The sequence below is a fragment of the Neopsephotus bourkii genome, unplaced genomic scaffold (genome assembly GCF_033783945.1).
Source record: "Neopsephotus bourkii isolate Nb327-2 ecotype Australia unplaced genomic scaffold, CSIRO-AGI_Nbou_v1 NB_1441, whole genome shotgun sequence".
NCBI classification, from domain to species: domain Eukaryota; kingdom Metazoa; phylum Chordata; class Aves; order Psittaciformes; family Psittacidae; genus Neopsephotus; species Neopsephotus bourkii.
This window is the reverse complement of record NW_026901918.1, coordinates 507,402-532,630: the sequence shown is the minus strand read 5'-3', so window position 1 is coordinate 532,630 and position 25,229 is coordinate 507,402. Positions and strand designations below refer to the sequence as shown.

The window sequence follows — 25,229 nt, the reverse complement described above, 5'->3', positions numbered from 1 at the left end:
ATTCTCTTCTCTGCCCAGCCTGTAGGTGTTCCTGGGATTGCCCCGACCCAGGTGCAGGACCTTGCACTTGGCATGCTTAAACTTCATGAGATTGACATTGGCCACCCCTGAAGTGTGTTGAGCTCCTTCTGGATGACATTCCTTCTGTCCAGCCTATCAACCGAACCACACAGCTTAGTGTCATCAGGAAACCTTGTGAGACCACACTTGATCCCACTGTCCATGTCACTGATAAAGATATTGAACAAGACTCGTCCCAACAGCAGTGCCTTAGGGACACCACTCATTACCAGTCCTCAGCTGGGCATTGAGCCATTGACCATAACTCTTTGCATGTGGCCATCCAGCCAATTTTTCATCCACCAAGTGATCCACCCATCAAATTGATGTCTCTCCAGTTTAGAGACAAGGATGTCATACGGTACAATTTCAAATGCTTTGCATGAGTCTATGTAGATGATATCAACTGCTTTGTCTTTATCCATCAATTCTGTAGCCCCATCATAGAAGGCCACCAAATTGTTCAGGCAGGATTTGCCCCTGGTGAAGCTATGGACTTATGCACGTTCAGGTTCCTAATATGATCTCGAACCTGATCCTCTCTTACAGTGGGCCTAAGATCTTCATTGTCAGAGGCCCTGCATCTGCCTTCCAAATGGAAGGAATGGAAAGTATGTTGCCACCAATGTGTTCCCAGTCAAAATCCCAGTTGTCCTCATAGAAAAAATAAGGTTGTCAGTCTCTTGAATGAAGTTGGTGATTTCAGCCTTAAAGTAGTGTCTTTTTCTGTAAGTAAAGGCTTACCTTTGTATAGGCTTAATATACTTTTCCCTCGCTTCCTTCTTGGAAGGGGATTTTTTTGTCACCTTGCTTGTACTTACCCACTGAATTTGGAATCTGTTTAAATGTTGTGAAAAATTGGACTTTCTTAAATTGCAGTTGGCTTTGTCAAAACAGTCATACTAGGTAAGTATTGAAATACTACATACAGAATGTTCTTTGTTACATTTATTGGTTGCTTTTATCTCATGTTTAGTAACTGTTGTGCTCACCAGCAATGTCTCTTAATTGGCTCCATGTGATGCAGCTATTCTTACCAAATGCCAGTTGCTAAAGGAATTCCACCTACTCCCTTAAAGCTTCCAGTGAACAATTTTACGTTTGAGCTTGACTACCTATTTCCTCTCTTCACCTTTCAAGTGAATGGTATTTTGCTCTGATTTTCTCAACTTAAGTCCTTTTCCAATAAAGCTCAGTTTTATAAGGCTTGTTCTTCCATGAGATAATAAAAAAAAATTAAAGCTTATGTAAGATAGTAGTTTGAAGTCAAGAGTAGTTATGTTCACCTGAACTGTATAAACAGATTTTGGGATATGGTAGAAATTCTTCTCCCGTCAAAAGCATGTGTAAGTATTTCAGAAGCAGGAATTTACTGATTTATTTGATGATCATATATCCAAGAAGTCAGTCTACAGTGGACTGAAAGAAAGGTTTAGAAATACTTGGTTTAAATACCTCTGATTTTTAAGGGGAGGGAGGAGGGAGCAAGGAGTGGTCTTCAAATAATTGCTTCAGGTTTGGTATTTCATGCAGTCTTATCCAGATTTATTTACGCATCAGACTTATTTTAACTGTCCTCAAGCATATGGGGGAATAATTTGTGAAGCTAATGGAAGACGAGACTGTCGGTAGCTCTGATTCATTCGTTTGTTGTTGTTGTCCTATGAAAAATTTGTCTTCCACAAATGTTTACTGCTCCCACTTTGAGCAGATCACAGTGCATGCCACTGATCATGTCACTGGTACAGGTAGGTCCGCTGTGTAATGAAGTCATCTTATTTCAGTGTCGAAATAGTGACTTACCCTGAAAGATACATTTAGGTGTGTCCAGCTCTGTTATTTGATATAATTATAACTTGTGTTCTGCTAAGCTGTTTTGTAATGAGTAAAGCCTTGTGATACTCTCAAAAAGTGTTAGTTGGACTAACTAACAGACCATATTGAAGTGAATTCAGAGGGGCACTATGTCAATACAGTCACTCTATCTTGAAACATACGATTGACTCTAATGCAGTTTTTCTCATGAACCATCCTTCATTGCCAAGCTTCCTGTGAGGTCTCTGAAGAGCAGCCTGTGAATCCTTGCACTGGCTCCTTTTACTTGTGCATTGTTAAGTGGTGCTTCCACTTACTGCAGGCCTTTCCCAGGGATTCAGTAGGAGTGGTGAGGAATGCCTTTCTGTTTTAAGTGTTTCAAGTTAAACTCTGGCTACGATGAAGTACATGGTGAACCTCTCGTAGAGATCCTAAATTCGTTACAGTTGTGTCTGTGAAGAAAGTCAGCTGCATCTCTTCAAGAGTGCAGTAAGGGTAACCTTGCTCATAACTTGCAAGTAGAATTATGGCGAAGTCGAATCCCATGTATTTCTTCATTAGAATCAGAATTGTGTTAGTTGTATCCCAAGGTGTTTACAAAGTAATATATGATGTTGTTATCACTCTATATATAGGATAATGCAAATAACAGATACACAGAAGAACCAAGGATTGTTGCATTTGCTCCCCATGCTGTGCACTCTGTTGTCAGCATATATATGTATTCATAGTAAGAGGACCCTAATTTCCTAAGGTGGTATTTTTTTTTTTTTTTACTTTTTTTTTTTTTTTAACTCTCCCTCCCTTCCCACTCACTTGAAAATTATAATGAATGCAAAGAAATTGCATCTAGAGTGATCCCACTTGCGGGGAACTTGCAACAGGCATGGTCCTTTTATAGTCAAAATATGCGTGCATTTTAGTGAAATAGTATATGAATTAAGAATACCTTTTAAAGAAAAGATGTTCTGACATTTCCACAGATAGCTGCTCAAATTTTGACAGACAGGTGATTCCAGATTATGCTTTTTATACTGAACGTATGCCATTTTTTCAGTCCTTAAACTTAGTTCCCTTTCTTTCAGGGTCAGAAAGCATAATGTGAAAGCTTTGTGGCTTTGTTTCTACTGACTGAGGTTATATTAAGATTTTTCTTTTTGTTAGTGTTCTTCTGTAATGACAGCTTTATCAAACTATTTGTCTTATTGTCTATTTAAATATGATTTAATTTGTGTTTGCATCTATTCAGAGATTCTAAGGGTATTTCAAATACTGTACTGTTCTGAAATCCCAGGTAGCAAATTCTGCAGATCACCATGGTAATATTTGTGTGCATGTGAGAGGAAGGCTAGAGTCAGAAGCTGCATTAACAGAATCTGTTAATACTGCGTATGCTCAGTGTCACTAGCACTGCTTGTTCTTTGATGTAGGTATGTCCTTTGCTTAATTAAAAACAAAGTAGTAAGATGCAGCTAATAGTGCTTATAGCCTGATTCTTAATCAGGGTTTCTTTGTAACTAATCCACTGAAAGAATCAGGTATGTGGGTAATCATTGAGTCTTCTTTCTCTTCAGGAAATGGCATTTAAGGATCCTGTAGCAAAGAAACTTCAAAGCTTCTTTGTTGCTGAAGGTCTTATGGGTAGGCTTGAAAGTGAATGTTCTACAGCTAGACCTACATACTGAGGGCACTCTCCTGCTGATAGCTCATGTCCTGTTGGTTTCTGCCAAGTCATTGCAAATGTTTAAGGCTTTGGTTTGGTTAAGTCTGTCCAGATGCTTTTGTACATGCAGTTGTTGCCATAGACCCAGTATTCTGAAGTGCAGTCAGTGGTAGTTTGTTTTTTTTTTTGGGGGGGGGGGTGGTTGGATTTTTTTTTTCCCTCCTAAAAAAAAAAAAAAAGAGGAACTATGTTCTGTTTTATAGTGCTGAAGCAGGTTCTTAATAATTAGCCTTAGTAAGTGCTGATGACAGATTGTCTTGAAAGTTCCTGTGAATTTGTAGGTAGACTGGTTGTACTTTGTGTGTGGGACAAGGAAAAGTTAAAACTGATGTTTCTTGACTCTTTACCACTGTAGTCTAAATAGGGGGCTGGGAGAAGAGAGCTAGGTTTGTGTGATAAGGATGGTAAGAGGGCTGTAGCACGTCCAATCCAAAGACAGGCTGAGAAAGTTGGGGCTGTTCAGCCTGGAGAAGAGAAGGCTGTGTGGAGACCTCATAGCAGCCTTCCAGTATCTGAAGGGGTCCTGCAAGGATAGGGACTGTAGTGATAGGACAAGGGGTAATGGGTTCAAACTTAAAGAGGGGAAGTTCAGGTTGGATACAATGAAGAAGTTCTTTACGGTGAGGGCGGTGAGGCACTGGAACAGGCTGCCCAAAGGAGTGGTTAATGCGCCATCCCTGGCAGTGTTCAAGGCCAGGTTGGACAGGGCCTAGGATGACATGGTCTAGTGTGAGGCATCCGTGCCCATGGCAGGGGGGTTGGAGCTTAGGAGCCTTCCCAACTCTTAGCCATTCTATGATCTATTTTACCTATTATTGTATTGATTGTCTTAGATGTTAATGAGTTGCAGTAACTTACTAGTTTAAAAATAATAGCGCACTGCTACTGACAATTACAGGTCATTGATACTGGTTCAAAATACAGACCAAGTTACAAGGTTTGTCTCAGATGGCCTCAGAGAATGGGCTTCTTCAGTCTTTTGTTTCATAGAGAAACCCTATAGCAAAACCATGAAGAGGGATGTGGAGTTGAAATGCCCTCTCTGCATTAGGATTCAGATGAGTCAGGGGAGGTTCAGGAGAGCTGCCTGTGCCATTGGCAGAGCAAATAGCCTTGTGTGACACGAATATTCAGTCAAACTGTCGTGAGCTTACACAGTCAGATGCAAGTCTGAGCTATCCTTGTATGCGTTCACATCACTTGATGTCTTTTGTTTTCACAACATTATTCAGTTGTTGTATGAAGTCTGTCATAGTAATAATGCTTATTACTATGGTAGTTCTGCTTCTGAATGCCAGGCCTCCTTTCAAGAGGATAAGTGTGGGAAGTGATGACTTTGAAGCTCTTTGCCTTAGAAAAACAAGCTGTGGTTTTATAAGGCTGTTTTTGTAAAGGCTGAACTCCACTGCGTAGGGAATGGAGCTGTTCGTATAGCTGGTGACTTTCTAGGTCCTTTCTTTGCTTGTTAAAGAAGATGTGTGTTGTCCCTTAAAAGGGTATCTCTCTTTCTAGTTCTTTACAAGGCAAAACTCTAGGGTCAACAGGACTTCAAACAATGATCTCCTGTAGTTTTGAGTGGGTTATTTTCATCTGTTTTATTACCTTGGGCTGTCTGCTGTTACATACAGGATTTGTGGTAGCAGACAGGTTGATCGTCACCTGTGTGATTTAAAGCAGACACATAAGGTGATTATTCATGCTAGATTTTGAAGCAAAAATTTAAGTAAATTATATGCTTTACCTGATGAATCAGTTAAACTGTTCATGGTAGTTTCTCAAAGTCTGTGTTGGCAGGTATGAAAACATAGTACGTGCTTCTGAAAAGCATACTATTAAATGCACCTTCCACCCACCAAACCCCCTACTGGTATTAGACTTGGAGCCATTTACTTATGAAAAGGAGAGCTTTTGCATACAGCAAAAGAGATCACTGTTAGAGTTAGGTTGTATGCTAGTAAAAAAATCTGCAAAAAATGTGTTAGCGCACAGATACTTTTTCCTGCTTTTTTGTGAAAGGCTTAGCCTCTCAAACATTGTAATACAGAATGACAGAGTAGTTAGGGTTGGAAAGGACCTTTTCCATATTAAAAATTCAGTGTGTCTAATTGGAATGAAATACAAGATTTCACACAAGATTTCACACCTTACATAGCTGAACTTCTGCACTCCCAATTTCTGATCCAGGTATCTTTCAGCCTTCTCCTTAGGGTGTTCATATAGTGTCGTCCATTCATCATCGAAATAGACACACCTGTGTCACTGATAAGCTGAAGAATTTCATTAGAACAGAGAAGAAATAAGAAAGCTTAATGCCAGCACAGACAAACATGACCTGAAGGTCAGCCCTCTGTGGGTCTGACTTATAGTAGTTGCCAAGAGAATTATTATTGTGCTCTTTTTGTTTTTTTTTCTTGGGGAGATTTCTTTAGGCCAGTGGAGGTAGATGTAAACATTATAAAATAGTGAAATGTCTTAATGTTGCTATCCTCAAGGACCTCTTGAAAATAATATTTGAGATGGGGAAAAGATACTCAGAGATAAGTTCAAGTAGGCTGCTGTCCCAAGTTTTCTTCTAGGCTAAGTTTCTGCATAGATACCTTCCTCCTTTAGAGGTATCTAAATGTAAACTTTGCATCTACATTGTCCTTTAAAGGACTCTAATTTTGTGACATATCCCTCTGATGGGAGAAATTAAAATTGCAGAATCATAGAATGGTTTGGGTGGAAAGGGACCTTAAAGCTCATCAAGAGCCAACCGCCCTCCCATGGCAGGGACATCTCCCAGCAGACCAGGTTCCTCAAAGCCCCATCCAGCCTGGCCTTGAATACTTCCAGGGATGGGGCAGCTTCCATGATAGGTTGTGCCTTAACTTACATTCAGTGTTAACATACTTTTTGGCACTTTTGATTCCAGATATGCACAGCTCTGAACTCATTGACATTTCTTAGCTCTGAGTGTATTCATTATGGCTCTATTAAATTAATTGGTGTACCAGTTATAAGCATCATAATGAAATGATAACGTGTTCTCATGGCTATCTGCAATTTTCTGTATGTATGTGACTTTGCCACTGACTGGAATGGAAGGATAATTGTAAATCTGTGAGTATATACTATATATGGCTTTAGAGATTTGAAAACTACTTTGCAGGTGCAAAACTGATTCTTTATATTTCTTCCATTTCTAATAGCTTGCAAAAGCATGAAAAAGTCAAGTGTTTTAATCAAGATAAAACCCAATATGAAATTTAGATATTTTATTTTTTTAATAAACTCATTTAACTGGTGAAGTTCTATGTCTAGATTTTTATATCCCCACCCTCCACCCCCTCCTCCCCAATGGGAAGGACTGCATGTTTGCAGGCTATATAACTCTTCATCTACCATAAACTCATGGCTTCTTTAGCATAAAAAATACTTCTCCTTAGGACACAAATGCATTTTTAAACCTTAAACATTACTTAGTGTCTTCAAGTTCTTCATCAAATTTCAACCTGTTTGGTGTAATTAGAAAACAACTTGGAAAATGTTATGAGACTACGGTAATTATTTTCTCTCTGAATTTGATACACTTAGTACTATTGGAATTAATTTGCTCAAACGTTAATCCTTACAACACTGTTGTAGCTGTCCTGTAAAAATAGACTTCTTTGTCATTTAGGTTCTCAAAACCAATATATTTTACTTCAGTAGAAACACTGTACTAATAGATATGTTTCACCTTTCTAAGGCAATCTGTAGGTCATTTATCGTATTGATTTGTACTATATCATCCTTGTTTTTATGCAGAGTTTTTATACTGAACTTCTCAAAAAGGCTAATACGACTTTTAAGCTCTGGTGAGCTAAGTGAAATAAGTCATCTGAGCAGATAATGTCAGGGTAATGATGAAATTGCCTGCTAATGTTGCAACATTAGCGATTTCTTGTAACTGGTTAAATCTGTAATTTAATTATTATTTAGAAATACAGGACATATACTGAATTGTTAGCTCTGAAAATAAGGCTTCAGACAACCATAAAGCTAAAGATTCATATGCAAATTCTAACACTTAGACAATTGCTATTTATAACTGACATTCTTAATGAACGGGTGATATGGGCAAGTCTGCAATAAGCTGTCCAGACTTCATAGAAGGTGGTTACAGCTTGGTTAGTAGTGTGCCTTGGCAGCACGTGCAGGCAACTGTTCTTTCTACTCTGCTGGCTGGTACTCTGTGCCAGTTCGTTTAATAGCCTTTCAAGCCAGAAGCCTACCATTTATAGGAGTGGTTTTGTGAATTAAATTGTCCATTAGGATGTCGGTTTAGTCTACAGGCTTTATTCATCTGGGACTTCAAATAGCTGTGATGCAATGACTTGCAACTACTGGTCCAGATTTCATTCATGATTGACCTTTAAAAATGTTATTGTACAAGGATGGTTTTTATTTTTGTACTGTGCTGCTCTTACATCATGGCTCTAGATATCTAATGCTACAGTTTAGGCAAGTGTAATTCATTTATTATCTACTTAGTCTATTTTTCTTTAAGGAGGTGGTTGGAAGAAGACATTTGGGTTAGAAGTCATGAATATAGATACTCTCGTGTCTACTGTTATCTCACTTGTAATAGCATTTATGCATATTGAAATGACATATACAGACTTTCAGTCTTCACATGGTTTTAGGATGTTATGTGTACTATTAACATGTACTTTGTGCTAACGTCTCATATATATACAAGATTGCTTCATTTTTTCTCTTGATAGAATTTACTAATATGACTCTTTCTCCACTTTGATTTCAGTTGTATTGCTTTTGGGTGAGGAGGTCCATGTTTACCTACAGTTAAATTAATTGGTTCTCCTGTCTATATCAGATATTGTCCACAGAGTCTTTAACTTGAAAGTAGCCAACTTTCAGTGACAAATTCAGTTACAAAATTGACATCTACTCTAAAAATGCTGTCTTTAAGGGTTTAATTTGCTTTCTTACTGAACTTGTTAGGCAGCCAGTAAGGTTTCATGTGTTATAAGCTGCTTGCTCTGCTGTTTCGTCTGAGGAACAGCTTACTGTGATGTGGTTATTTTACCAGGGGAAAGAAAAATTGTCAGAACTCTACTTACAGGTGTTCTGAATATAGTTCACATAGAGCCCAAGCACAATGATATTGAAGTGTTTTCCCTGTGTGCCTCTTTTTCCGCTGTTTATATCTCCTCCTTTTCTCCAGCTAGATGTCCCATATTTGGTGCCTCTGTCCAGTAACTGCACATCTTATAGTCTGTCAGGTTTATTGTTCTGTTAATTAAAGTTTACTTTTGTCTCTGAATTATTCTGAGGTAACTGAAGATAAAGAGTAAGAAGCTGTTGTCTGACTCCTTAGCCAAAGAAAGGAGACCCCAACGCTCTTTCCACAGACTCTCATTATGTCATATTGGGGCAATGCAATCATGAAACACAAACAAAATGGCAGTTATAGCCATTTTCTAACACTGTTCCTCTCAGTAGTCTTGTGAAGTTTCTCTTTCTGACCACCCAGATTTCTATCCTAACAAACAAAAAAGGTGATGAAAGCTTTCCGACTCTTGACATGTAACGCTGTCCGGACAAGTTTTGCCCTTCTCTTTTCCTCCCTAGCATTCCTCTCTTGATTTACCTTTTTTCTTTCATCTGCCTCACCTTCTAGTCCACAATTTTTTATGACAGTCTCTTCTGAAAACTACAGAGGTAAAGAAAAAAAAAGTCTAGGTTTTACTTCTTAATCTGACTTCTGGCAGTCTCAGAAAAAACAGGAGACTTGATTCCCTAGTTTGTGTGCAAGAAAGGGCTGAAATACGACAAACAAGACCTTGGTGAAAGTTGTCAAGGAAATGTCTTTCCATGGGGTGTAAAAGTTAAAACACCAGGGAGCTTAAGTGTAGATAAGAGTTATTGGGGGGGGGGGGGGGGGGGGTTTTGGTTGTTTGAGGTGTTTTGTTTGTTTGTTTAATTTTGTTTGGGGATTTGTTTGTTTGCTTTTCTATTGGGGTTTTTAATAAAATCTACCAAGCATTGCCCTACCTGACACAGGAGATGCACAAAATTTAATTTGCTACAACTTCTGCCTTATTTTACATGAACATTTGAAATGTGAACTGGACTGTCTGGGGCTTTCAGCTTTCCTCACAACTTCTGTCTGTTTTGAAGCCCATCTCTGATACGTAATTGCTGTCACAACAGTTCGTCATTATAGGTGGATGCCCTCTGAATACAGGGTGTTCTGGTTTATTGGGGTATTTGTTTTTTTGTTGGCTGCCTTCTTTTTTTTTTTTTCTTTTTTTTTCTTTTAAGTACATGTTTAACATTGTTAATGTGTTGCTGCTCCAACAGCAGATTTTAGAGTATGTGATTCTTTTTGTCAGTCAGAACCAGCTCTTATGAATGTGTTTCCTTTATCTTATTGCCTGCAGTATTTGTAATCCATCCCTTCTTTTAGTGAGAAATGTTGAACTTGGTAGAAGATATCATAGGCAATAATTAATTACAAACTTGTTTGCTAAACCTCACACATGTAATGAGATTTAACTGCCAAATTACTTTTGGGGGGGGGACGGGACTTAGTTCAAACCAGTTATTCTCTGAACCACCTGCTATTGCCAGTGATCCCAAGGCTGATAAGTAAGAAGGATTATGTAACCTTGCACACAAAAATTTTGGAATATACATCTGGTTTAGGGTCTTTCCACCAGCCCCTGCTGGTACTAAGGTTTGACCCTAGCAAAGACAGCTGCCAAAACTTAAGTAGTTACTGGTATTGAACCTGTGCTCCCTATTTACTTTGTTTAACTATGTCATACATATATGTGCATTAACAGTGTGTAAGCATCTTGTTAGATTAAGTATAAAGCATACCAGAGAGTGCACAAATTGATGATGTTTTTTTGCGAACACAGCAGTAAACAAGATAGCCTGTAATCCTTGAATTCATTCACAAATGGCAATAGCTCAGCTGTTCTGACATCTGTGGTATCCTGCAAATAGCTGATTCTCTTGGTAGCAACCTCTTGGTAGCTGTTTTCTTCATGCTAACATGAAATTACATTGCTCTTTGTTATAAATAATTTTTTATTATGAAATGTAAGAGTTGCTTATGCCGTTTTTTTTCCTGCCTTGGTCTCTAGAATTGGGGATCTCTTCAGTGAGTAACTTGCTGCTTGAAGAAAGAACTAGACTAACTGAAGTTGCGGAATTCAGGTAGGCAATGTTGTTTGTTTACTTTTCACTTTAAATGTTGAGGTAAACATAGGTGACAGATCTACGAATATTTATTGTGGTATCAAACCCATCAAAGCATGATTAGGATTTTAACCTTAAGTAGGTTGGATCGGTTTTCATAGAATCATAGAATAGTTAGGGTTGGAAAGGACCTTAAGATCATCAAGTTCCAACCCCCCTGCCATGGGCAGGGACACCTCGCTCTAAACCATATCACCCAAGGCCTCGTCCAGCCTGGCCTTGAACACTGCCAGGGATGGAGCATTCACAACCTCCCTGGGCAACCTATTCCAGTGCCTCACCACCCTCACAGGAAAGAATTTCCTCCTTATATCCAATCTAAACTTCCACTGTTTAAGTTTGAACCCATTACCCCTTGTCCTACCACTACATCCCCTAATGAAGAGTCCCTCCCCAGCATCCCTATAGGCCCCCTTCAGATACTGGAAGGCTGCTATGAGGTCGCCTCGCAGCCTTCTCTTCTCCAGGCTGAACAGCCCCAACTTTCTCAGCCTGTCTTCATACAGGAAGTGCTCCAGTCCCCTGATCATTCTCGCGGCCCTCCTCTGGACTTGTTCCAACAGTTCCATGTCCTTTTTATGTTGTGGACACCAGAACTGCACACAATACTCCAGGTGAGGTCTCACAAGAGCAGAATAAAGGGGCAGGATCACCTCCTCCGACCTGCTGGTCACACTCCTTTTGATGCAGCCCAGGATACAGTTGGCTTTCTGGGCTGCAAGCGCACACTGAAGCTGGCTCATGTTCATTTTCTCATCAACCAGCACCCCCAAGTCCTTCTCCGCAGGACTGCTCTGAATCTCTTCTCTGCCCAGCCTGTAGCTGTGTCTGGGATTGCTCTGACCCAGGTGTAGGACCTTGCACTTGGCATGGTTAAACTTCATGAGGTTGGCATCAGCCCACCTCACAAGCGTGTCAAGGTCCCTCTGGATGGCATTCCTTCCCTCCAGCGTATCAACCGAACCACACAGCTTGGTGTCATCGGCAAACTTGCTGAGGGCGCACTCAATCCCACTGTTCATGTCAGCGACAAAGATGTTAAACAAGACTGGTCCCAACACCGATCCCTGAGGGACACCACTCGTTACTGGTCTCCAGCTGGACATTGAGCCATTGACCACAACTCTTTGCATGAGGCCATCCAGTCAGTCCTTTATCCACTGAGTGGTCCATTCATCAAATTGATGTCTCTCCAATTTAGAGACAAGAATGTTGTATGGGACAGTGTCAAACGCTTTGCACAAATCTTGGTAGATGACATCAACTGCTTTACCCCTGTCCATCAGTTCTGTAGCCCCATCATAGAAGGCCACCAAATTGGTGAGGCAGGATTTCCCCTTAGTGAAGCCATGCTGGCTGTCACCAAGCACCTTGTTGTTTTTCATGTGCCTTAGCATGCCTTCCAGGAGAATCTGTTCCAAGATTTTGCCAGGCACAGAGGTGAGACTGACTGGTCTGTAATTCCCTGGGTCATCCATTTTCCCCTTCTTGAAAATGGGGGTTATATTTCCCTTTTTCCAGTTGTCGGGAACTTCACCTGACTGCCATGATTTTTCAAATATGATGGCCAGCGGCTTAGCAACTTCATTTGCCAGCTCCTTCAGGACCCGTGGATGGATTTCATCAGGACCCATGGACTTGTGCAAGTTCAGGTTCTTAAGATGGTCTCGAACCAATTCCTCTCCTACAGTGGGCCCAAGGTCTTCATTCTCACAGTCCCTGCGTCTGCCTTCCAAGACTTGGGTGGTGCGGTCAGAGCCTTTGCTAGAGAAGACCGAGGCAAAGAAGTCATTCAGAACCTCAGCCTTCTCCAAATCCTGTGTAGCTAGTTCACCCGAGAGCTTCCTGAGGGGGCCTACATTCTCCCTAATCTGTTTTTTATTTGCTATGTACCTGTAGAATCCCTTCCTGTTATCCTTAATATCCCTAGCCAAGTTTAATTCTAACTGGGCCTTAGCTTTCCTAACCTGGTCCCTAGCTTCCCGGACAACATCCCTGTACTCTTCCCAGGCCGCCTGTCCTTGCTTCCACTTTCTATAAAACTCTTTTTTCATTTGAATTTTCCTCAGGAGCTCCTTATCCATCCAAGGAGGTCTCCTGGCCCTCCTGCTGCACTTCCTTCTGGTTGGGATGCAACACTCCTGAGCTTGTAGCAGGTGATCCTTGAAGACCAATCAAGAGTCTTGAGCCCCCCTGCCCTCTAGGGCTATATCCCATGGAACCTTACTAAGCAGGCTCCTGAAGAGGCCAAAGTCTGCTTTCTTGAAGTCTAGGGCAGTGCGCTTGTTGCGCACTCTTCTTACTGTCCTAAAGATCTCAAATTCAACCATCTCGTGATCACTGCATCCAAGGCTGCCCTGCAGTGCCACATTTCCAACGAGCCCCTCCCTGTTCGTGAGCACGAGGTCAAGCATGGCACCTCTCCTTGTCGGCTCCTCTATTACTTGCAGACAGAAGTTGTCTTCCACACAATCGAGGAACCTCCTGGATTGCTTGTGCTGGGCCGTACCGTCATTCCAACAGATGTCAGGGTGGTTGAAGTCACGCATGAGAACGAGGGCCTGTGAGCATGAGGCTTTTCCTATCTGCCTATGGAGTGCTTCATCCGCAGATTCCTCTTGATCAGGTGGATGCCTGTTGATCAGGTGAGGAATCATGGTTCTTCTCATGAAGCAGCATTTGAAGCGCCTCTGCGGTGATGAGCCCCTTGATAGCAAGACCAGCAGAATTATATATGCAGATTTCCTTTGTGCTCATAATAAAAACAGATTGATTAATATTCATACATTATTTAGACTAATAGGAGGCCCAGGTACTTTGTGACTCTCAGTGAATTGAATTATTTAAATTGTCTTGTTGCCCCAGCAGACACCAATATTCATGGTATGTGCAGCCATCTATACTTACCTAGATTTTCTTCCTTAATTTTCTTACCAAAGTATATTCTCAATGGATTTGCTAATTACTTCATGTCAATTTCACATTCTTATTTCTGTTTTTGAAGTAAGGCTTCTAAATAGGTCTCTAATACCTAATTCTTCAATGAGATGATGAAACTCCTTTGATGTTCCTTGTGTGATACTTTTAAGGCTTTTAATAATTTAACTTGCAATTTAATATCCTATGCTACTGCTTATCCTGGTTTGCTCAGCTTTTAAGGACCCATCCAGATTCACTTTACTACTTTCTAATTCCCATCAAGTACACTTGCTTTAGTGTGGTGTTAAATACTGTAGATGAATGGCCCGTGTTTTTAATCAGCTGAATTTGCCTCTAGCTAATTTCTGGGATAGGTCTATTCCTATTTGACTTTAGTGAGTTACATGATTGCAGAGCATTTATGTAGGGTTAATTTCTGTGGATTACACGAGCACTGACGGAACGGTTAAACCCTGAAACTACTGGTGGTTTCTTAGGAACTCGTTCTGTAGAGCAACTTTAATTTTAGAAGATTGTGAATTCTACTTTAACATTACTCTTTACTGTTTCATATTTTACTGTCTAAAAATTCAAATGAACCGTGCAGAAGGATTCTGTTAGGTACCACTGCTTCAGGAAATGTGCATAAAAATCTCTTACACATGCTGCTTCCTCAGAAAGAGGTGTAATTTGTGGAACATATTGCACAATTCTCCTCACTGAGAGCAAAGCCTGCAAAACACTGTTTCATTTCTCAGGTACTGTGTAATAATCTATTTTACCTTATTCTTTGTGCTGCTGAGCACCATTCATGAAGTATGTCATTGGGGTAGCAGTCAAGCTTGATGCTTTACCCTAAAAATGCTCAATGTATGCTGAATTTCATTTAAATACTGGTAGATGGCTAACATTAGTTTTCTTCTTTCTCCCTTCCCCCATGTTCCTTTGACAAATCTGAGGTGTTTTCAGTATGACTGATGATACCAAACATGTTTGGGCTTATCCTTCATGCTGTGCACTTCCTTTCCATGAACACACCCAGGGTTTTTTTTTCTACTGCTCTGATTTCAGTGTCACTTGTAAAGTCTTTCTGCCAGAGAGCCCAGGGAAGGAAAAGTCCCCACACGAATTGACCCTGGAGAATATGTGACAAGGAGGTGGTTTTATTACTAGCATAATAGTGAAATTAGAAGTGTAAGTGGCATACCAAAGAGCTGCAGTCTCTCTTGCTGGCCCTGCAGTTCCTCCTCTGGTCTGCTCCCACCTCTGGAGCATCCCCAGATGTTTATGTACCCAGCCTGTGAAAAAAAATGTTTCATTTTAGAATGAGAATTGGGTGTGAGGAGGAAGACTCTCTGTCCTTAAGACTCTGTAAGAAGTGGGGTGAAGGAAGAAGGAAATGGTAACCTAATCAGGAAATTTAAAATTAAACTTTAAAATTACCAGTCTCTTAAAACCCCATAATCAAAAAAACCACCACGTGGAGGCAGGGGGAGGGGGAAGGAGAGAAGGCAGGCAGTTGGGTAGCAGATGTAGGGGTGATAAGACCAGGTAAGAAATAGTGATGTTTGAAGAAGGTGATTGAGGGGAAAAAAGGAGAATAAGGACTGTACTGCAAGCAGCAGAAGCATGAGTGACTGCTGATGCAGGAAGACAAAATGGGAGACAGGACTTCTGGAGCACCAGTGTCAGTTGGTGGTTATTGCCTCTGAAGCAGGGGTGGCAGAGAGCCAGAAAAACTCTGCAGTGCAAAACATGTGTATTTCATTCCTGTGCCAGAAACAAGTGAAGTGCACTGGGTGTTTCCAACCTGTTGTATGCTTATGTACAACCTTATGTACATGCTCCAGAAGTGTCTGCAGGAAGCTTCAGTTATAGGTAAGGAAGTACAGCCTTCCTGACTTGCCTTGCTGGCAGCTATGAAATTGGTGAGTGTAAAATGTCCATAAATATCTTACGGTATGTTTTTTTCTAGCCTAATAAAACAAAACCCCATGCCTGAAGTCCTAATACTTTTCTTAATTTATCTTGGGTGTTTTGAGGTACAAACTGTCAGTTTGAAAGACAATGATGAAGAGCAATGAATGAGGGCCATTCCCTGCTGCCCCTTGATCTAGAACACTGCAACTTTTCCTTCCCCTTTACGTCTGCAATTATGTGGCTGGACTTGCATCTTCACTCACGTAGCCAGTGTTCCTTGTTTCATGACTGTGACCACATGGTTGTTGGATGTAATTCCGGTCATGTGAAGAAAAAGGTGTAAGGCTTGAGGCTCTTCATCATAGTTAGAATATTCCTCATGTGGTCTCATGATACTCTGAAACACGTACTTTAGAACTGCTTAGAGAAGACCCAAAACAGTCGGGGGGGGGCGGAATTGAAATGTGTTTTCCGTATCTTATCTATTCTAGTATTGCTGTTTATGACCTAATTTACTACAGGTCTAAAATACTGTGGTTAGGGGAGAAGGTAGAAAAGGATATCTTTTCCCCTTCTGGAGGTAGTGTCAAAATAGTGAATTTTAGATAAATGCTTTTATACCAGTAAACAACTTGAGCTTGTCAAGGAAGCCCTTACTCCATTCACATCTTGCACTAGAAGTTTCTGCAGCACTTCTGCAGTATAGTGTTGCGGCCAGAAGTACTAGCCTAAAATGTTAGCAGGCACATTCATGTGTTGTGTTTGCCTCTAAATGCCACCACAGAAAATCATGCATGTCTTTAAAATCTGAAATATGTCATCTTCTACTTCACTTTTGTAGTGTGTGGCTTTCGAATTTGGTTCATGGGCCATCTTTTCTAACATTTTAATGGATTTTAGTTTCCTCTTTAAGAAAGTGTTTAGACTTCATCCACCACACTCTAATCAGCTCTGTATGACTCCAATTTAATAATAGATTCATGAAGTTAGAGCAATGTCAAAAGGAAGTTTTAGTTAATTTATTTAATTGAAATTTCTGTACTGTTCACTTTAAGGAAAAGGAGAAAAATGCACGATGTTGGATATTAACATTTTGTTTCATGAAGGATTTGCTTTTCAGTTTAGCTTATATTCTGCATGCAACTCCTGATACCTTTCCACAAATTGCTTAGCATTTATTGTCTGTCTTCTGCACATCAGATTTGTAGTTTGCCCTCCAACATGCAATGCCTATCCATTCAGAAAAGCTACAAGTGTTCATGCATTATATAGTCAAATTAGATTGCTATAGTTATCAAATAATTAAGGGATCCTATTCTGTGGCATGAAATAATTTGAGATACTTAATCTATCAAGTAAAGTAACTCAGAGGCAGAGAAGAGCTCATACGAAGTCTAAGAATCTGATCTTTGCAGACTGGATGCAAAAGGGAACACAAGTGAAGGAGATCTATTTCCCTTACCATATCTAAATCTTGTTCTTGAATTCTGTGTGGAACTTACAACTGTGGCAACTGTCCATTTTCTTTAAAAGAAGGTTAATATTCTTTGTTGTACTAGTGATCAGGTATCAAAAAAGAAAGAGGAAATAAACAGACTTTTGCTAATGGCCCAATTTAACCTTCATGCTCATCTTACAACGGAAAATCCCACTCTGCTGTCTTTCTTTCAACCAGCAATTGTTACAGCACACTGAAGGACATTTCTAGCTTTGTTTTTAACATTATGTGCAGCTTACTGGATACTCCCTTAGTAGGAAAAACAGTTTAAGCTCTGTTTTGAAGGAGGCATGTGTTCTGATAAGCGCTTATTCAGGACTTTGGCACATAGATTCAAAATACTGTGTTGAAAATCTTACCCGTATTCAGCTTTGGGCATGCAGATCTCATGGGCATCTTGCTTTCTTTTTATAGTTTCACAGATACCTAATCTACATGTTTACTTATGTCCAAAATTGTTGCAGTTTGCTTGAGCTGTTTGATGCTACCTGCTGTCCAGGAGAGACTGATTTAGTTTCTTGGAATATGCTTCATTAAGATTGTATTAGTCTTCTCCCAAGACACCATTCTGTGATATCATTTCCTTTCTGAAATATGAGTGAAGTAATTTGTTGCTACTCCTGCCTCCTTAAAAATGAGCTAGTAGCTGCAGCATTTTTTAGGAATCCTATTTCTTATAACTGAGTTAATTCAGAAGAAGCGCATCTTGTCTGTCTTTGTTCTGAAATGTATATCAATCTTTAATACTTCTACTCTTTCTTAATTTCCAGTTATTAATCCTAACAGGGATGTTATCTGTTACTGAGTAAATTGGGGAGGAAGTGTAAGCAGAGAAATATTTCCATTATTCCTGTTGCATAGTAGATCTGTTCCTCTCTTTGACTGGATTATGCATGATCATCCTTTCTTTTGAGGCTGGTTTGTCGAGACTTCGTTCCAAGTATTTGTCGACAGTTACTCTTGTCAGTCAAGTTGGGACAGCCAGAGTTAGGTAAAAATCACGTTCAGAGGCTGAACTGTATTTCCACGCTGCGAGCAGATTGACTTATTAGTATACGAATTTGAAGGACTGGAAGAGCGGCCTCAAGCTATAACTTCCTTAAATCCCATTGAATTGACTCAGGCAGGAAAATAGTGATGGGGAGTTGCAGTGTCTTCACTGGGATTTTTGTTTGCTTTTTAGTTAATACGCATGAATTGAAAAATGAAGCTGGTAATGCCAGCCTGTATGCCTTTTTAGAAGAGAAGTCTTTTAAGGTGAGTGGCAGTATTGTCAGTGAAGAGGCTTTTACTCTTGAGGTAGAAATGTGAAATACCCTTTCTTAAAAGAGAAATGTATGACTAGTTGTTATTTATTATGCACTTACATGAAAAGATACTAATTTCCTTAGGCAGAGAAGGGAGTGCAGGCATGGAGAAGCATTGTAATTAATTACTGGGGGGGGGGGGGGGGTGCCAGAGGAATTGTTTGAAAGCCAAATCTGTACTTGACTAGCGCCTGCTTCTCAAAAAATCTGGCAGGCTCAGAGTGGAAACCGCTGGGTACTTGGCACTTCTGAAAATCTAGCTATCTAACTTTCCACTTGAGTTTTGAGTTGCTGCTAATATAAGGATCCTAATGTGAGATGCCACAGGAGATGCGGGTGCTGCTGTATTGTATGTTATCTGCCTTTTAATGAACTGTGACTTGAGTAATTGAAAAGCCACACTGTGACATGAATCTCAGTAATCCCAGCTGATTTTAAAGTGCAGATCCCCAGACTAGTTTGTACACAGATGTTTTACTTCATTTTTCTGTTGTAGGGAAAACAAACTCATGGAAGATTGCTGACATTTTTTGCTGTTAACAGTTGCCATGGAAGAAAAATATTATTTACTGTCAAAATCTCATTATGTACCTTCAGATAAGCCAGTCTAGAAAATTATTTCGTTCTCTCTTACAAATACAATTTTTTTTTGTTTCTATGCCCTCTTTCTTCTGCTTCCATCTAAGTTCTCAATGTCTCCTGCACTCTTTGCCTTTGGATATTTAGGTATTTCAGCAAAGCTTCTTAATGCAGTGGGTTGTCCGTTGTGGTACCATTACAAGTGCTTTTACTTCCCCTTTTCGTCATTTTTTATGTATTAAAAAAAATTAAAAAAATCCAAAAAACCCAAACAAATCTCTGACCCATTTCTTTCATATTGTTTGTAAACATAAGGTCTGTTTCATGAGTGTAGCTTTCTTTTGCTCTGCTCTGCTTTACTTATCCTCTCCCTCTCTGCTTCCCCCCAGTCTAACACTATAGCCTTTCCTGTTACCTTTACATCCCTTCCTGTTTCTTTCAGCTGCCTGTATCTCAAAATAGCTGTAGTTAGATGCTACAGAATTTGATGATGCTGTTAGACCCAGAATTTGAAGGCTGCTGGATAACATGGCAGACCTCTGAAGTCCTTTGTGGGGTGGCACGAGAAAACTTCTGTTTTAAAAGCCTTGCGGAAAGTTGCTAGCTCTGCAAAACTGACTGTAGTGCCACTTGGGGATGAGGGGCTTGGTATGTGTTGCTGATGTATCAGTGGAGGCTCTTAGATGCTGTTTGTTACCTCATATATTGCATTGCTGTGGCTAGTAACTTCTTTTACATAGGCATGAAATTCCTGGATGTAAAGCTTTGTTGCAGAAAAGTCTGACTTCTGTTAAGGTTTGGGGACATAAAACAAAGCATGTGTTTGTTCCAGTCTCTAGGGACTGATACACTTTCATTTCCATATATGTTTAACAAAGTCACATAGCGTTTACTTAACGGAAGCTTCTACAGTAGAATAGCACAGCAGCTATTGCTAATTTGGTAGTTCAAGCTGGGCTCAAGTATGGAAGTGGTTTTTTGTTTGTTTCATTTTTGAGATAGGCAAGAATCTTCTGGAAGGAAGATATGTTCACATATATCCAGAAATAACTGCTTGTTTTGCAGAAACTGATTGTGTTCTGAGGACATGCTCAATAGCACAGTTATTAATAACAAGTAGTTATGAAAAGAAAAAACATCTGTCACTTCACAAATTAGGAGCAGCAACTCAGAAAAGCTTCTGAAAGGCTTTTTGCTATTCTGTTGTCCTATTAGTATTTGTACATTTTAGCAAGTACTTTATTTTTGAGATCCTGCATTTTCAATATTACAGTAAAATAGGCTGGTCATCAGGAATTGGAAAGAAAGCATTTTATACTAATTTTTGGAACTTCTCAAAAAATCTCAAATGCTTTGTCTCTTTCCCCATCGAAGTACCAGTAATGCATTAATGAGTGAAAGCTGATGATCAATATGCACTGACTATTATTACTGGCTTACCAGCACTATCTAGATTTTTCAAATGTCTGGGATATCAGTATATTATAAACCAAGTCAAATCAGCATTTGTTTTGAACTCTTAGTCTCAAGTAGAGGGTGATAGCTTTGCGCACATCCCACTAAAGCAATTGGAATGCTTGAGATCTCTATAAAAATAATTTACATACTTAACAGATAACTTAAGATGCTCAAAAATGAATGTACTAGTGACATAAAAAGCAAATTCACTCTCTTTTGACAAATATCAGCATCATTCAGTACATTGCATGTTCAAGAATTACAGTTATTTCAGTACCACTGTGTGTTATTCTGTAGCTCCTCTGACTCTTACCCTTCTTTATCCTTCTAGTTATTTCTGGCTTGCTTGCTGCCTAATGTGAAACACAAGTGTTAGTTTATTGTTGTTTTGTTTAGGTTTATTTTTTGGTTGTGGGTTTTTTTCCTTTTTCTTTGGGGGGGGGGGGGGTTGGCGCTCTAGCAAATGTGTGTCTTTTACACACAAATTGAAGTTTTGAAGTTTTTCCTACCAGTTATTGTACCATTCTAGTTACAGAGTTGTCCAACGAGAGACTGAGAGGTGTATAAGAGCAAGCTAGGTAAATGAGCAGATGGAATCAAGTGTTCAAATACATAGTATTACAGGCAAGCATAGTAAATGTACTGTGGTTTTTTTTCCTTTTTGTAATCTGTATTCCTACTTTTAAATATTTACAAGATATTCACATGGAAGGAAGCCCACAGTTGCAGGCCAGTGCATCACAAATTCTGGATTAGAAGAACAATTAACTTTATGTTGCATTAGAAGTATTTGAGTCATCATCCTCAAATAATACCAGTTGTATTTTCAGGATCTCCTTATTTAGACTCCTGACCATTCCCTGACAAAATTACCCCCTCACCCCTCCTGGGTTATTAATACTGGGCAGTTAACTGTGATGCTGGTTCAAACTGTGTTGAACAGCTGAACTGCGTTGCTTTTTTCAAAATGTGAACTTTAAAGAAATTCCTATGCAAAAACTAGGCTTGTTCATCTGTGCCTTCCTTTGTGCCCTTTCAGAAATGTTCTCATAATGTTCAAAGACCTCAGAAGAAGTTCCAAGAAGAAGCATGTTAGGGAAGATCTCACCTATTTCTGAAAAGGTTACTAGGAAATAGACTAGAATGTCTGTGAATATCCTGCATCAAGACAGAGTTAAAATTTCATGCTTCTGTCTATGATCCCTCCAGTGTACAGATCATAATTGTTAGCTGGTGGGACAGGTGGCGGCCTTATAGTTTCAGACTGTATCTGGAGATCATCATCCACTGACTCCTTGAGAGTGTGATAAATGCATAACCTTGCCAGGATGCTCTGGTAATCCTGTGGGTAACAAATGCAGCAATTCACATGGCCTTCTATGGAGACTTGTGTTCCTCAGATCTGGCACAATCCCAAATGCTTCTTCCAACTCTTTGGAAGAGACAGACATTCAGGTATAGGACTACTGGTCTGAGCACATTAAGTGAAAAACTAGTCTAACCTTTAGTAAAGGCCTAGAAAAACTCTTTATTTCCTTTCACCGTCTTTCTGTGTAGTAGTCTGACACTCTATTTGAGAATGCTTTTGCATCCCATGTACTCTCTGTATGTACTTATTTATATAAAACTAATGCTCACTTTGGGTTCCTTCCAGTGAAATATTTTATTTCCACTGTAAACAACTGCACACAGTCTCAAAAAACTGTGTTGTTATAAGTATTGATACTCAGGATTCTCATGGAGGGTTAATTTCTTTCTCTGTTATTTTTCTGCTGTTCAAGAATGAATTTTTTGCCTGAAGAAGCGGAGTCCAAATTGAAAACCAGTTATTTTTGCTTGCTTTCTTCTCTCTGACACTAGAAATGCTAATCAGTACTTAATAAGAAATTGCTGACTTTTACAGGCAAGATGGTAACAAAACCAGTCCAAGTAACAATTATGGAATCCTAGAATCATAGTGCGGTTTGGGTTGGAAAGGACCTTAAGATCATCTAGTTCCAACCTCACACTACACCATGTCGCCCAAAGTCTATCCAGCCTGCCCTTGAACACTGCGAGGGATGGAGCATTTATCAGTTCTTCAGGCAACCTGTTCCTGCATCTCACCACCCTCACAGTAAAGAACTTCTTCCTTATATCTGACCTGAAATTCCTTTGTTTAAGTTTAAACTCATTACCTCTTTTCATCCTGCCTGAGCACTTGATCTGATACTGTGGTTATTAGAAAACTGTTAGCTCAGTTCTTCACTGGGCAGAGTTTGAATCCTCTCCTACCATACATAAATTCTAGCAGAAGTGTCATGGCCTGTAGTGAGGGGACTATACAAACCACTCTCCCTACATTGGAGAAGAGGTCCTGGAGGAAAAATTGCAGTTCATCCTTATAGTAAAGGGGAATCTCTCATCTAAACAGTCCTGGGCTCCTAATGCTGGGAGATTGATTGCACATGGTGATGACCACTCCGATCCAATAATTTCTCACACCAAAAACAGTTCCAGTACTTAGAGTTGCACTTCAGGCAGGCAAGGATAAAATGGTGTCAGTATCTCTAACCATTCAGGGTAAAACAAAGATCTGTTTTGTCAGTGTATAAATCATAGTACAAGGGCAAAACAACACATGAACCAAATAACTGATTAGACTGCACCACTCTTTGTTGCGTATATTGATGTCTTGTGCTTTTTGTTTTTAATACAAATTGCTCTACAACTCTCTTTTGTAGTGAGTGTACATGCCTTGAACTTCATCAGTTGTTACACAGAGTTCAGAAATGTTTTGTTAGGGAAAATTTCTTTCCACAGAATGATAGAATCATAGAATGGTTTATGCTGGGAAGTACCTTAAGATCATCTAGTTCCAACTCCCCTACCATGGGCAGAAACACCTCATACTAAAGCATGTTGTCCAAGGTCTGTCCAACCTGGCCTTGAACACTGCCAGGGATGGAGCATTTACCACTTCTTTGGGCCACCCATTCCAGTGCCTCCACCACCTCACCACAGTAAAGAACTTCTTCCTTATGTCTAACTTGAACTTCCCTCGTTTAAGTCTGAACCCGTTACCCCTTGTCCTACCACTACAGTCCCTAATGAAAAGTGCCTCCCCAGCATCCTTATAGGCCCCCTTCAGATACTTGGAAGGCTGCTCTGAGGTCTGCACACAGCGTTCTCTTCTCCAGGCTGAACAGCCCCAACCGTCTCAGCCCGTCTTCATATGGGAGGTGCTCCAGTCCCCTCATCATCCTCGTGGACCTCCTCTCGACTTGCTCCAACAGCTCCATGTCTTTCTTCTTTTGAGAACACCTGAACTGTACACAATACTCCAAGTGGGATCTCATGTGAGCAGAGTAGAGGGGCAGGATCACCTCCTTTGACCTGCTGGTCACGCTCCTTTTGAGGTAGCTCAGGATACAGTTGGCTTTCTGTGCTGTGGGTGTACACTGAAGCCAGCTTTTGTTCAGTTTCTCATCAACCAATGTCCCCAAGTCCTTCTCTGCAGGTCTGCTCTGATTCTCTTCTCTGCCCAACCTGTAGGTGTTCCTGGGATTGCCCCGACCCAGGTGTAGGACCTTGCACTTGGCATGGTTAAACTTCATGAGATTGACATTGGCCACCCCTGAAGTGTGTTGAGCTCCTTCTGGATGACATTCCTTCTGTCCAGCCTATCAACCGAACCGCACAGCTTGGTGTCATCAGGAAGCTTGCTGAGGGTGCACTGAATCCCACTGTCCATGTTGCTGACAAAGATGTTGAAAAGGATTCATCCCAACACCAATCCCTGAGGGACACCACTCATTACCAGTCCCCAGCTGCGCATTGAGCCATTGACTACAACTCTCTGTGTGTGGCCATCCACACAATTCCTTATCCACTGGCTGGTCCATCCATCAAACAGATGTCTCTCCAGTTTAGAGACAAGGATGTCATATGGGACAGTGTCAAATGCTTTGCATGAGTCCAGGTAGATGATGTCAACTGCTTTGCCTTTATCCATCAATTCTGTAGCCCCATCATAGAAGGCCACCAAATTGGTCAGGCAGGATTTGCATTTGGTGAAGGCATGTTGGCTGTCAGCAACCACCTAGTTGTTTTTCATGTGCCTTAACATGTTTTCCAGGGGAATTCTGCTCCGTGATCCTGCCAGCCACAGAGGTAGGACTGACTGGTCTGTTGTTTCCTGGATCTTCCTTTTTCCCTTCCTTAAAAAGCGGGTCCTATTTTTCTTTTTCCAGTCATTTGAATTTCACCTGACTGGCATGATTTTTCAAATATGATGGATAGTGGCTTAGCAACTTCATTTGCCTGCTCCTTCAGGACCTGCAGATGGATTTCATCAGGTCCCATGAATTTGTGCACATTCAGGTTCGTAAGATGATCTTGAGCCTAATCCTCTCTTGCAGTGATCCTAAGATCTCCATTTTCACAGTTCTTGCATTTGTCTCCCAAGGCTTGAGTGGCATGGTCAGATCACTTGCCAGTGAACGCTGACGCAAAGAAGTCATTGACAGCTTCAGCTTTCTCCAAATCCAAGGTAGCCAGTGCTCCCATTTCCAGTAGGAGAATTAGTAGGTTTTAATTATTAATTAAAAACCAATTAATAGTTTTTATCCTGAGTTTGTTTTGTTTTGTTGTTGTTTTAATTAGTAGGTTTTAATTTTTTCTAATTTATTTAATACTTCTGCTGAAGGTTCTGAAT

General features: G+C 40.2%; 1 protein-coding gene across 2 annotated transcripts in view; it reads left to right on the top strand.

Annotated features, from left to right (window-relative positions):
• CDC42SE2 (CDC42 small effector 2) overlaps nt 1-25,229 on the top strand; it is an 85,433-nt gene that overhangs the window by 6,806 nt on the left and 53,398 nt on the right. For both annotated transcript variants that reach the window (XM_061368684.1, XM_061368685.1), the window contains exon 3: nt 10,738-10,810. The gene's annotated coding sequence lies outside the window, so the exon portion shown is untranslated. The remainder of the gene's footprint in view (nt 1-10,737; nt 10,811-25,229) is intronic.